Source organism: Lampetra fluviatilis, chromosome 68, assembly GCF_964198595.1.
Source record: "Lampetra fluviatilis chromosome 68, kcLamFluv1.1, whole genome shotgun sequence".
NCBI classification, from domain to species: domain Eukaryota; kingdom Metazoa; phylum Chordata; class Hyperoartia; order Petromyzontiformes; family Petromyzontidae; genus Lampetra; species Lampetra fluviatilis.
This window is the reverse complement of record NC_136342.1, coordinates 1,934,358-1,944,588: the sequence shown is the minus strand read 5'-3', so window position 1 is coordinate 1,944,588 and position 10,231 is coordinate 1,934,358. Positions and strand designations below refer to the sequence as shown.

Here is a 10,231-nt window from a genome sequence, read left to right as displayed (position 1 = left end):
GTGTTGTGATTGATGGTTGTGGTAGTGCCTGGTGGTGTGGTGCTGATTGGGGTGGTGATTGTGGTGGTGGTTGTGGTGGTGATTGTGGTGGTGATTGTGATGGTGGTTGTGGTTGTTGTGGTGGTGGTTGTACCTTGTTGCTGTGGCTATGTCTGGTTGTTGTGGCGGTGGTGGTTATGCTTATTGTGGTGGTGGTTGTTGGGGTTGTGGTTGTTGTGGTGGTTGTTGTGGTGATTGTGGTGGTGATCGTGGTGGTGGTTGTGGTTGTTGTGGTGGTGGTGGTTGTGATGATTGTGGTGGTGATTGTGGTGGTGGTTGTGGTGGTTGTTGTGGTGGTGGTGGTGGGTGTGGTAGTGGTGGTTGTGGTGATTGTGGTGGTGATCGTGGTGGTGGTTGTTGTGGTGGTGGTGGGTGTGGTGGTGGTGGTTGTGGTGATTTTGGTGGTGATTGTGGTGGTGGTTGTGGTTGTTGTGGCGGTGGTGGTGGTGATCATGGTGGTTGTGGTGGTGATCATGGTGGTTGTGGTTGTTGTGGTGGTTGTTGTGGTGGTGGTGGTTGTAGTACCTTGCTGTTGTGGTTGTGCTGGAGTTTCCCTTGCAGGAGTCCCGGCACCACGTGGCTCATCTCAAAGCTCTCCCCCGGACTCTGCAGCAACAACACAAGTTGCCTCGAGCAACCAGTTGCGCAGCAACCAGTTGCTCGCAACCAGTTGCTCAGCAACCAGTTGCTCAGCAACCAGTTGCTCAGCAACCAGTTGCTCAGCAACCAGTTGCTCGCAACCAGTTGCTCAGCAACCAGTTGCTCAACAACCAGTTGCTCAGCAACCAGTTGCTCGCAACCAGTTGCTCAGCAACCAGTTTCTCGCAACCAGTTGCTCAACAACCAGTTGCTCGCAACTCCACAACCAGAGTTGAGTTCAAGTTGGTTGTGTTGAACCTGGGTGGGAGTCTCAGTTGCCCGCGTCCACCGCCACCCCCTCCCCAAAACAGCCACCACCACCAACTCCCCACTACCACCCCCCCACCACCACCACCAACTCCCCACTACCACCCCCCCACCACCACCAACTCCCCACTACCACCCCCCCACCACCACCAACTCCCCACTACAACCCCCCCACCACCACCACCAACTCCCCACTACCACCCCCCTACCGCCACCACCCCTCCACCGCCACCACCCCACCCACACCCACCAGCACCACCACCACCCCCCCACCCCCCACACCTCCACCATCTACCCCCCCACCATCCACCCCCACAACCACTCACCCCCACAACCACCACCCCACCCACCCACACCCACCCCCCCCACCATCCACCCCCCCCACCATCCACCCCCCCACCACCCACCCCCACAACCACAACCTCACCCACACCCACCAGCACCACCACCACCTCCCCCCCACCAACCCCCCACCACCACCACCCCCCCCCCCCACCCATACAACCAACCACCGACCAACCCCCTACCACCACCCCCCCCACCCCCCACAACCACCACCCACAACCACCACCCCCAACACCCCCCCACCACCCCCACCACTCACAACCACCACCCCCACCATCCACCCCCCTACCAACCCCCCACCCCCCCCACCATCCACCCCCCTACCAACCCCCACAACCACCAACCCCCTACCAACCCCCCCACCAACAACCCCCCCACCACCCTCCACCATCCAACCCCCCCCACCACCCACAACCACCACCCACAACCACCACCCCAAACACCCCCCACCCCCCCCCCACCAACCCCACAACCACCACCCCACCATCCCCCCCCCACCCCCCCCCCCCACCACCCCCACCACCCCCCACCACCCCCACCCCCCCACCCCCCCAACCCCCCACCAACCCCCCCCCACCACCCACTTTTGTCAGCTCCGCAGCAGCCCAAGATCTCGAGCAGGGCCTCTGCCGCCAGCTGCCAGAGCAGCGCCCCCATGAGCAGCAGCTTGTCCCAACGGTCAGGCAGGTCCAGGGACACCATGTCCACGCCCAGGAAGAGGCACGCCGCTGCACCACGCCAATAGCAGTGTTAGCACGGCAGTGGTAGTGTTAGCAGTAGTAGTGGCAGTGTTAGCAGTAGTAGTGGTAGTAACAGTAGTAGCAGCGCCCCCATGAGCAGCAGCTTGTCCCAACGGTCGGGCAGGTCCAGGGACACCATGTCCACGCCCAGGAAGAGGCACGCCACTGCACCACGCCAGTAGCAGTGTTAGTAGTGGTAGTGTTAGCAGTGGTAGTGGTAGCAGTAGTAGCAGTAGTAGTGGTAGTAGTGGTAGCAGTAGTAGCAGTGGTAGTGGTAGCAGTGGTAGCAGTAGTAGCAGTGATGACACGGCAGTGGTAGCAGTAGTAGTGGTAGCAGTAGTAGTGGTAGCAGTAGTAGTGGTAGCAGTAGTAGTGGTAGCAGTAGTAGCAGTAGTAGTGGTAGCAGAGTAGCTGAGTGAGTAGTGGGTAGTGGTAGTGGTAGCAGTAGTAGCAGTGGTAGTGGTAGCAGTGTTAGCAGTAGTAGCAGCGGTAGAAGTGGTAGCAGTAGTAGCAGTGATGACACGGTAGTGGTAGCAGTAGTAGTGGTAGCAGTAGTAGTGGTAGCAGTAGTAGTGTTAGCAGTAGTAGCAGTAGTAGTGGTAGCAGTAGTAGCAGTGTTAGCAGTGTTAGCACGGTAGTGGCGGCAGTGTTAGCAGTAGTAGCAGTAGTAGTGGTAGCAGTGGTAGCAGTGGTAGTGGTAGCAGTAGTAGCAGTGTTAGCATGGCAGTGGTAGCAGTAGTAGTGGTAGTAGCAGTGGTAGCAGTGTTAGCAGTGTTAGCACGGTAGTGGTAGCAGTAGTAGCAGTGGTAGCAGTAGTAGCAGCGGTAGCAGTAGTAGCAGTGGTAGCAGTGATGACACGGTAGTGGTAGCAGTGGTAGCACGGCAGGGTAGCACATAGCTCGGTGTCGATAGCGCGTAGTCTATAGCACATAGCATCATCAGCCTGCAGTGTGAAGGGACTAGTGGCCGCGGGAGGTAATGTCAGGGGAGTCAGCCTGCAGTGTGAGTGGACTAGTGGCCACGGGAGGTAATGACAGGGGAGTCAGCCTGCAGTACGAGTGGACTGGTGGTCACGGGAGGTAATGACAGGGGAGTCAGCCTGCAGTACGAGTGGACTGGTGGTCACGGGAGGTAATGACAGGGGAGTCAGCCTGCAGTGTGAGTGGACTGGTGGTCACGGGAGGTAATGACAGGGGAGTCAGCCTGCAGTGGGAATGGACTGGTGGCTACGGGAGGTAATGTCAGGGGAGTCAGCCTGCAGTGCTAATGGACTAGTGGCCAGGGGAGGTAATGCCAAGAGTCAGCCTGTAGTATGAATGGACTAGTGGCCATGGTAGGTAATGACAGGGGAGTCAGCCTGCAGTGTGAGTGGACTAGTGGCCACGGGAGGTAATGACAAGGGAGTCAGCCTGCAGTGTGAGTAGACTAGTGGCCACCGGAGGTAATGACAGGGGAGTCAGCCTGCAGTGCGAATTGACTAGTGGCCACCGGAGGTAATGACAGGGGAGTCAGCCTGCAGTACGAATGGACTAATGGCTACGGGAGGTAATGACAGGGGAGTCAGCCTGCAGTGCGAATGGACTGGTGGCCAAGGGAGGTAATGACAGGGGAGTCAGTCTGCAGTGCGAATGGACTGGTGGCCACGGGAGGTAATGACAGGGGAGTAAGCCTGCAGTGCGAATGGACTAGTGGCCAGGGGAGGTAATGCCAAGGGAGTCAGCCTGCAGTGCGAATGGACTGGTGGCCATGGGAGGTAATGTCAGGGGAGTCAGCCTGCAGTGCGAATCGACTAGTGGCCACGGGAGGTAATGTCAGGGGAGTCAGCCTGCAGTACGAATGGACTAGTGGCCATGGTAGGTAATGACAGGGGAGTCAGCCTGCAGTGTGAATGGACTAGTGGCCACGGGAGGTAATGACAAGGGAGTCAGCCTGCATTGCGAATTGACTAGTGGCCACCGGAGGTAATGACAGGGGAGTCAGCCTGCAGTACGAATGGACTAATGGCTACGGGAGGTAATGACAGGGGAGTCAGCCTGCAGTGCGAATGGACTGGTGGCCAAGGGAGGTAATGACAGGGGAGTCAGTCTGCAGTGCGAATGGACTGGTGGCCACGGGAGGTAATGACAGGGGAGTAAGCCTGCAGTGCGAATGGACTAGTGGCCAGGGGAGGTAATGCCAAGAGAGTCAGCCTGCAGTGCGAATGGACTGGTGGCCACGGGAGGTAATGTCAGGGGAGTCAGCCTGCAGTGCGAATCGACTAGTGGCCACGGGAGGTAATGTCAGGGGAGTCAGCCTGCAGTGCGAGTGGACTGGTGGCCACGGGAGGTAATGACAGGGGAGTCAGCCTGCAGTGTGAGTGGACTGGTGGCCACGGGAGGTAATGACAGGGGAGTCAGCCTGCAGTGTGAGTGGACTAGTGGCCATGGGAGGTAATGACAGGGGAGTCAGCCTGCAGTGCGAGTGGACTGGTGGCCACGGGAGGTAATGACAGGGGAGTCAGCCTGCAGTGTGAGTGGACTGGTGGCCATGGGAAGTAATGACAGGGGAGTCAGCCTGCAGTGCGAATGGACTGGTGGCCACGGGAGGTAATGACAGGGAGTCAGCCTGCAGTTATTTTTATTATTTTATCATTTCCCTTCTACGTGACTTTACCGAAAGAACCAAGAAGACGTGTAGTCTATAGCGCGTAGTCTACAACTCGCAGTGCGAGATATACACGGCGGCGTTACCGGCAAGGATGCGAGCCGCCGTCCCCCACGAACCAATGAGCCCAGTTAAACAGCGGCCTCCTACAGCACACACACACACAGGCAAAGGTCACCCACGTAGCCTTTAACGGACTGTCAGGGCAAGTGCTGTTTCATACCCGCAGGGCACACACACACAGGCAAAGGTCACCAGCGTAGCCTTTAACGGACTGTCAGGGCAAGTGCTGTTTCATATCCGCAGGGCACACACACACAGGCAAACGTCACCCGCGTAGCCTTTAACGGACTGTCAGGGCAAGTGCTGTTTCATACCCGCAGGGCACACACACACAGGCAAAGGTCACCTGCGTAGCCTTTAACGGACTGTCAGGGCAAGTGCTGTTTCATATCCGCAGGGCACACACACACAGGCAAACGTCACCCGCGTAGCCTTTAACGGACTGTCAGGGCAAGTGCTGTTTCATACCCGCAGGGCACACACACACAGGCAAAGGTCACCCGCGTAGCCTTTAACGGACTGTCAGGGCAAGTGCTGTTTCATACCTGCAGGGCACACACACACAGGCAAAGGTCACCTGCGTAGCCTTTAACGGACTGTCAGGGCAAGTGCTGTTTCATACCCGCAGGGCACACACACACAGGCAAACGTCACCCGCGTAGCCTTAACGGACTGTCAGGGCAAGTGCTGTTTCATATCCGCAGGGCACACACACACAGGCAAAGGTCACCCGCGTAGCCTTTAACGGACTGTCGGGGCAAGTGCTGTTTCATATCCGCAGGGCACACACACACACACACAGGCAAACGTCACCCGCGTAGCCTTTAACGGACTCAGTCCCATTGACACGCACCTTTACATCATCCGCACCAAGTTTACACAACAAAGGCTCATTCCTAGCAGCGTGTTTCAGACGCACCGAACCTCACAAAACATAATATTCAGGGCCTATCTTGGCTCCTCCCACCCTCAACCGGTATATATACAAGGACTGTTTCCTTGGAATTTCTCATTCACTTGATACAGCTATCGTGCTGTGACGGTTCCACCCGAAGACGGAGGCTTGTGTTGCCTCCGAAACGTCGTGATTTTTATTTTATTTTTATTTTACTTTTATTAATTTAAATGTTTTACCTACGTGACTTTAACGAAAAAACCTAAGAATATGTAAATAAAGATTTAAAGCTTTCGTGACTGCAGGGATTCATCTTCTTGATTCTTTCGGTAAAGTCACGTAGAATGGAAATAATAAAATAATACAAATAAAACATAATAAAATAATTCTCACGACGTTTTGGCCACAACGCAAGCAGCCGTCCTCAGGTGAAGAACAGGTCTGTCGAATACTTTAACGGACTGTCAGGGCAAGTGCTGTTTCATACCCGCAGGGCACACACACACACAGACAAAGATCGTCAATTTTTTCTCACACCTGAAGACGGAACGCTTTTGTGTCGCGATCGAAACGTCGTGTTTTTTATTTTTGTTTCGAATTACTTTTTCTACCCACGTGACTTTGCCGAAAGAATCAGAGAGCGTGGCATTCCTGCGGTCACGAAAGCTTCAAATCAGGAAAGACAAAGATGCCCCGTGTAGCCTTCAACGGACTGTCGGGGCAAGTGCCGTTTCGTAGCGAGAAGCAGCAGCACCCGGTGATAAGCGGCGCTGTGGCAAACACGAGGGGGTGGGTGGCGAGCACCACGCCCGGCCGCCTTTGTCTCCCCCAGTGGCGATGTTTTACTACACACCGCACCAGGTAACTCATTTGAGGCTGAGTCGACCTAGGGGAGGCCCAGGACCTGTTCAGATAATCGTCACTGGTGATGGCCGTGAGCGGGAATCGAACCAGGGTCGCCGGGTTCGTAGCGCTAACCACTACACCACCGCTCCCCACACAGACAAAGATTCCCCGTGTAGTCTGTGACAGACTGTTGGGGCAAGTGCTGTGAAGGCTACCGGCACTGTGGCACACACGAGGGGGTGGGTGGCCAGCACCACCACGCCCGGCCGCCTTTGTCTCCCCCAGTGGCGATGTTCTACTACGCACCGCGCCAGGTAACTCATTTGAGGCCGAGTCAACCTAGGGGAACCTACAGGACCGAGTTAAATAAACGGTTTTGGTGATGGTGGCACCTGCTGGGTCTGTCCTGTGACCTCCTGCACCTAGCCTGGCACAGCAGTCAACCCGCGACACCACCTGGGTCTGTGTCCCGTGATCTCCTCCTGCACCTAGCCTGGCACAGCAGTCGAGCCACGGCACCTGCAGGGTCTGTCCCGTGATCTCCTCCTGCACCTAGCCTGGCACAGCAGTCAACCCACGGCACCTGCTTGGTCTGCCCCGTGACCTCCTCATGCACCTAGCCTGGCACAGCAGTCAACCCACGGCACCTGCTTGGTCTGCCCCGTGACCTCCTCATGCACCTAGCCTGGCACAGCAGTCAACCCACGGCACCTGCTTGGTCTGCCCCGTGACTTCCTCCTGCACCTAGCCTGGCACATCAGTCCACCCGTGACACTTGGGCCCATCCCGTGACCTCTTCCTGCACCTAGCCTGGCACAGCAGTCAACCCATGGCAACACCTGGGTCCGTCCCGTGACCTCCTCGTGCACCTAGCCTGGCACAGCAGTCGACCCCCATGGCACCACCTTTGTCTGTGTCCCGTGACGTCCTCATGCACCTAGCCTGGCACAGGGTACCTCCACTTACATCGGGGTGTTGGGGTGAGGCCTGAAGACCGCCATGATCGGTTGCATCAAGGCCAGGAACATGACGATGCAGCCCAGCACCGAATGGGCCCTCTGTGAAGACAAAGATCCCCCGTGTAGCCTCAACAGATTGATGGGGCAAGTGCTGTTAGCGAGCGCCTTATGAAGGCCGGCACTGGGGCACACGTGGGGCCGGTGGGGGGCCAGCAACCACCACCACGCCCGGTTGCCTTTGTCTCTCCCCCAGTGGCGATGGAGGGTGGATGGGTGGGTGGGTGAGTGGGTTGGTGGGTGGGTCGGTGGGTGGGTCGGTGGGGGGGGGGGGGGGTTGGTGGGTGGGTGAGTTGGTGGGTGGGTGGGTGGGTTGGTGGGTCGGTGGGGTCGGTTGGTCGGTGTGGGGGGAGGGGGTTGTGGGTGGGTTGGTGGGTTGGTGAGTGGGGTGAGTTGGTAGGTGGGTGGGTTGGTGGGTGCGTGCGTGCGTGGGTGGGTGGGTGAGTTGGTGGGTGGGTGAGTTGGTGGGTGGGTGGGTGAGTTGGTGGGTGAGTGAGTTTGTGGGTGAGTTGGTGGGTGGGTGAGTTGGTGGGTGGGTGAGTTGGTGGGTGGGTGGGTGAGTTGGTGGGTGAGTGGGTGAGTGGGTGAGTGAGTTGGTGGGTGGATGGGTGGTTAGGTTGGTGGGTGGGTGGGTGGGTTGGTGGGTTGGTGGGTGGGTGGGTTGGTGGGTTGGTGGGTGGGTGGGTGGGTTGGTGGGTGGGTGGGTTGGTGGGTGGGTGAGTGGGTTGGTGGGTGGGTGGGTTGGTGGGTGAGTTGAGTTGAGTGGGTTGGTGGGTGGGTTGGTGGGTGGGTGGGTGGGTGGGTGGGTTGATGGGTGGGTTGGTGGGTGCGTGGGTGGGTTGGTGGGTTGGTGGGTTGGTGGGTTGGTGGGTGGGTGGGTTGGTGGGTGGGTGGGTGGTGTGGGTGAGTTTAGTGGGTTGGTGGGTGGGTTGGTGGGTGGGTTGGTGGTGGGGTGGGTTGGTGGGTGGGTTGGTGGGTGCGTGGGTGGGTGGGTGAGTTGGTGGGTGGGTGGGTTGGTGGGTGGGTTGAGTGGGTGGGTTGTGTGGGTTGGTGGGTGGGTGGGTTGGGTGGGTGGCTTGGTGGGTGGGTGGGTTGGTGGGTGGGTTGGTGGGTGGGTTGGTGGGTGGGTTGGGTGAGTTGGTGGGTGGGTTGGTGGGTGGGTTGGGTTGGTTGGTGAGTGGGTGGGTGGGTAAGTTGGTGGGTGGGTGAGTTGGTGGTGGGTGGGTGAGTTGGTGGGTGAGTTGGTGGGTGGGTGAGTTGGTGGGTGGGTGGGTGAGTTGGTGGGTGAGTGGGTGAGTGAGTTGGTGGGTGGATGGGTGGTTAGGTTGGTGGGTGGGTGGATGGGTGGGTTGGTGGGTGGGTGGGTTGGTTGGGTTGATGGGTGGGTTGGGTTGGTGGGTTGGTGGGTTGGTGGGTTTGTTGGTTGTTGGGTGGGTGGGTTTGTTGGTTGTTGGGTGGGTGGGTGGGTTGTGGGTTGGTTGGTGGGTGGGTGGGTTGGTGAGTGGGTTGGTGGGTGGGTGGGTTGGTGGGTTGGTGGGTTGGTGTGTGGGTGGTGGGTTGAGTGGGGGGTTGAGTGGGTTGGTGGGTGGGTGGGTTGGGTGGGTGGGTTGAGTGGGTGGGTTGAGTGGGTTGGTGGGTGGGTGAGTTGGTGGGTGGGTGGGTGAGTTGGTGGGTGAGTGGGTGAGTGGGTGAGTGAGTTGGTGGGTGGATGGGTGGTTAGGTTGGTGGGTGGGTGGGTGGGTTGGTGGGTTGGTGGGTGGGTGGGTGGGTTGGTGGGTGGGTGGGTTGGTGGGTGGGTGAGTGGGTTGGTGGGTGGGTGGGTTGGTGGGTGAGTTGAGTTGAGTGGGTTGGTGGGTGGGTTGGTGGGTGGGTGGGTTGGTGGGTGGGTTGGTGGTGCGTGGTTGGTGGGTTGGTGGGTTGGTGGGTTGGTGGGTGGGTGGGTTGGTGGGTGGGTGGGTTGGTGGGTGAGTTGAGTGGGTTGGTGGGTGGGTTGGTGGGTGGGTTGGTGGGTGGGTGGGTTGGTGGGTGGGTTGGTGGGTGCGTGGGTGGGTGGGTGAGTTGGTGGGTGGGTGGGTTGGTGGGTGGGTGAGTGGGTGGGTTGTGTGGGTTGGTGGGTGGGTGGGTTGGGTGGGTGGCTTGGTGGGTGGGTGGGTTGGTGGGTGGGTGGGTTGGTGGGTGGGTTGGGTGAGTTGGTGGGTGGGTTGGTGGGTGGGTTGGGTTGGTTGGTGAGTGGGTGGGTGGGTAAGTTGGTGGGTGGGTGGGTGAGTTGGTGGGTGGGTGGGTGAGTTGGTGGGTGAGTTGGTGGGTGGGTGAGTTGGTGGGTGGGTGGGTGAGTTGGTGGGTGAGTGGGTGAGTGAGTTGGTGGGTGGATGGGTGGTTAGGTTGGTGGGTGGTGTGGATGGGTGGGTTGGTGGGTGGGTGGGTTGGTTGGGTTGATGGGTGGGTTGGGTGGGTGGGGGGTGGGTGATGGGGGTCGGTTGGTCGGTGTGGGGGGGGGGGGTTGGTGGGTGGGTTGGTGGGTTGGTGGGTTGGTGGGTTGGTGGGTTGGTGGGTTGGTGGGTTGGTGGGTTTGTTGGTTGTTGGGTGGGTGGGTTTGTTGGTTGTTGGGTGGGTGGGTGGGTTGGTGGGTTGGTGGGTTGGTTGGTGGGTGGGTGGGTTGGTGAGTGGGTGGGTTGGTGGGTCGGTGGGTGGGTGGGTGAGTCGGTGGGTGGGTGAGTCGGTGAGTTGGTGGGTCAGTG

The 10,231-nt window shown here is 58.8% G+C and overlaps 1 long non-coding RNA gene across 1 annotated transcript; it reads right to left on the bottom strand.

Moving 5' to 3' along the window:
• Window positions 1–2,110: 2,110 nt before the first annotated feature.
• On the bottom strand, window positions 2,111–7,536 carry LOC144952469 (uncharacterized). The gene is made up of 3 exons (XR_013640634.1): window positions 7,444–7,536; window positions 4,760–4,819; window positions 2,111–2,195 (listed from the first exon to the last, which is right to left on the bottom strand). It is a non-coding gene; the product is annotated as an uncharacterized LOC144952469 (long non-coding RNA).
• Window positions 7,537–10,231: the final 2,695 nt, after the last annotated feature.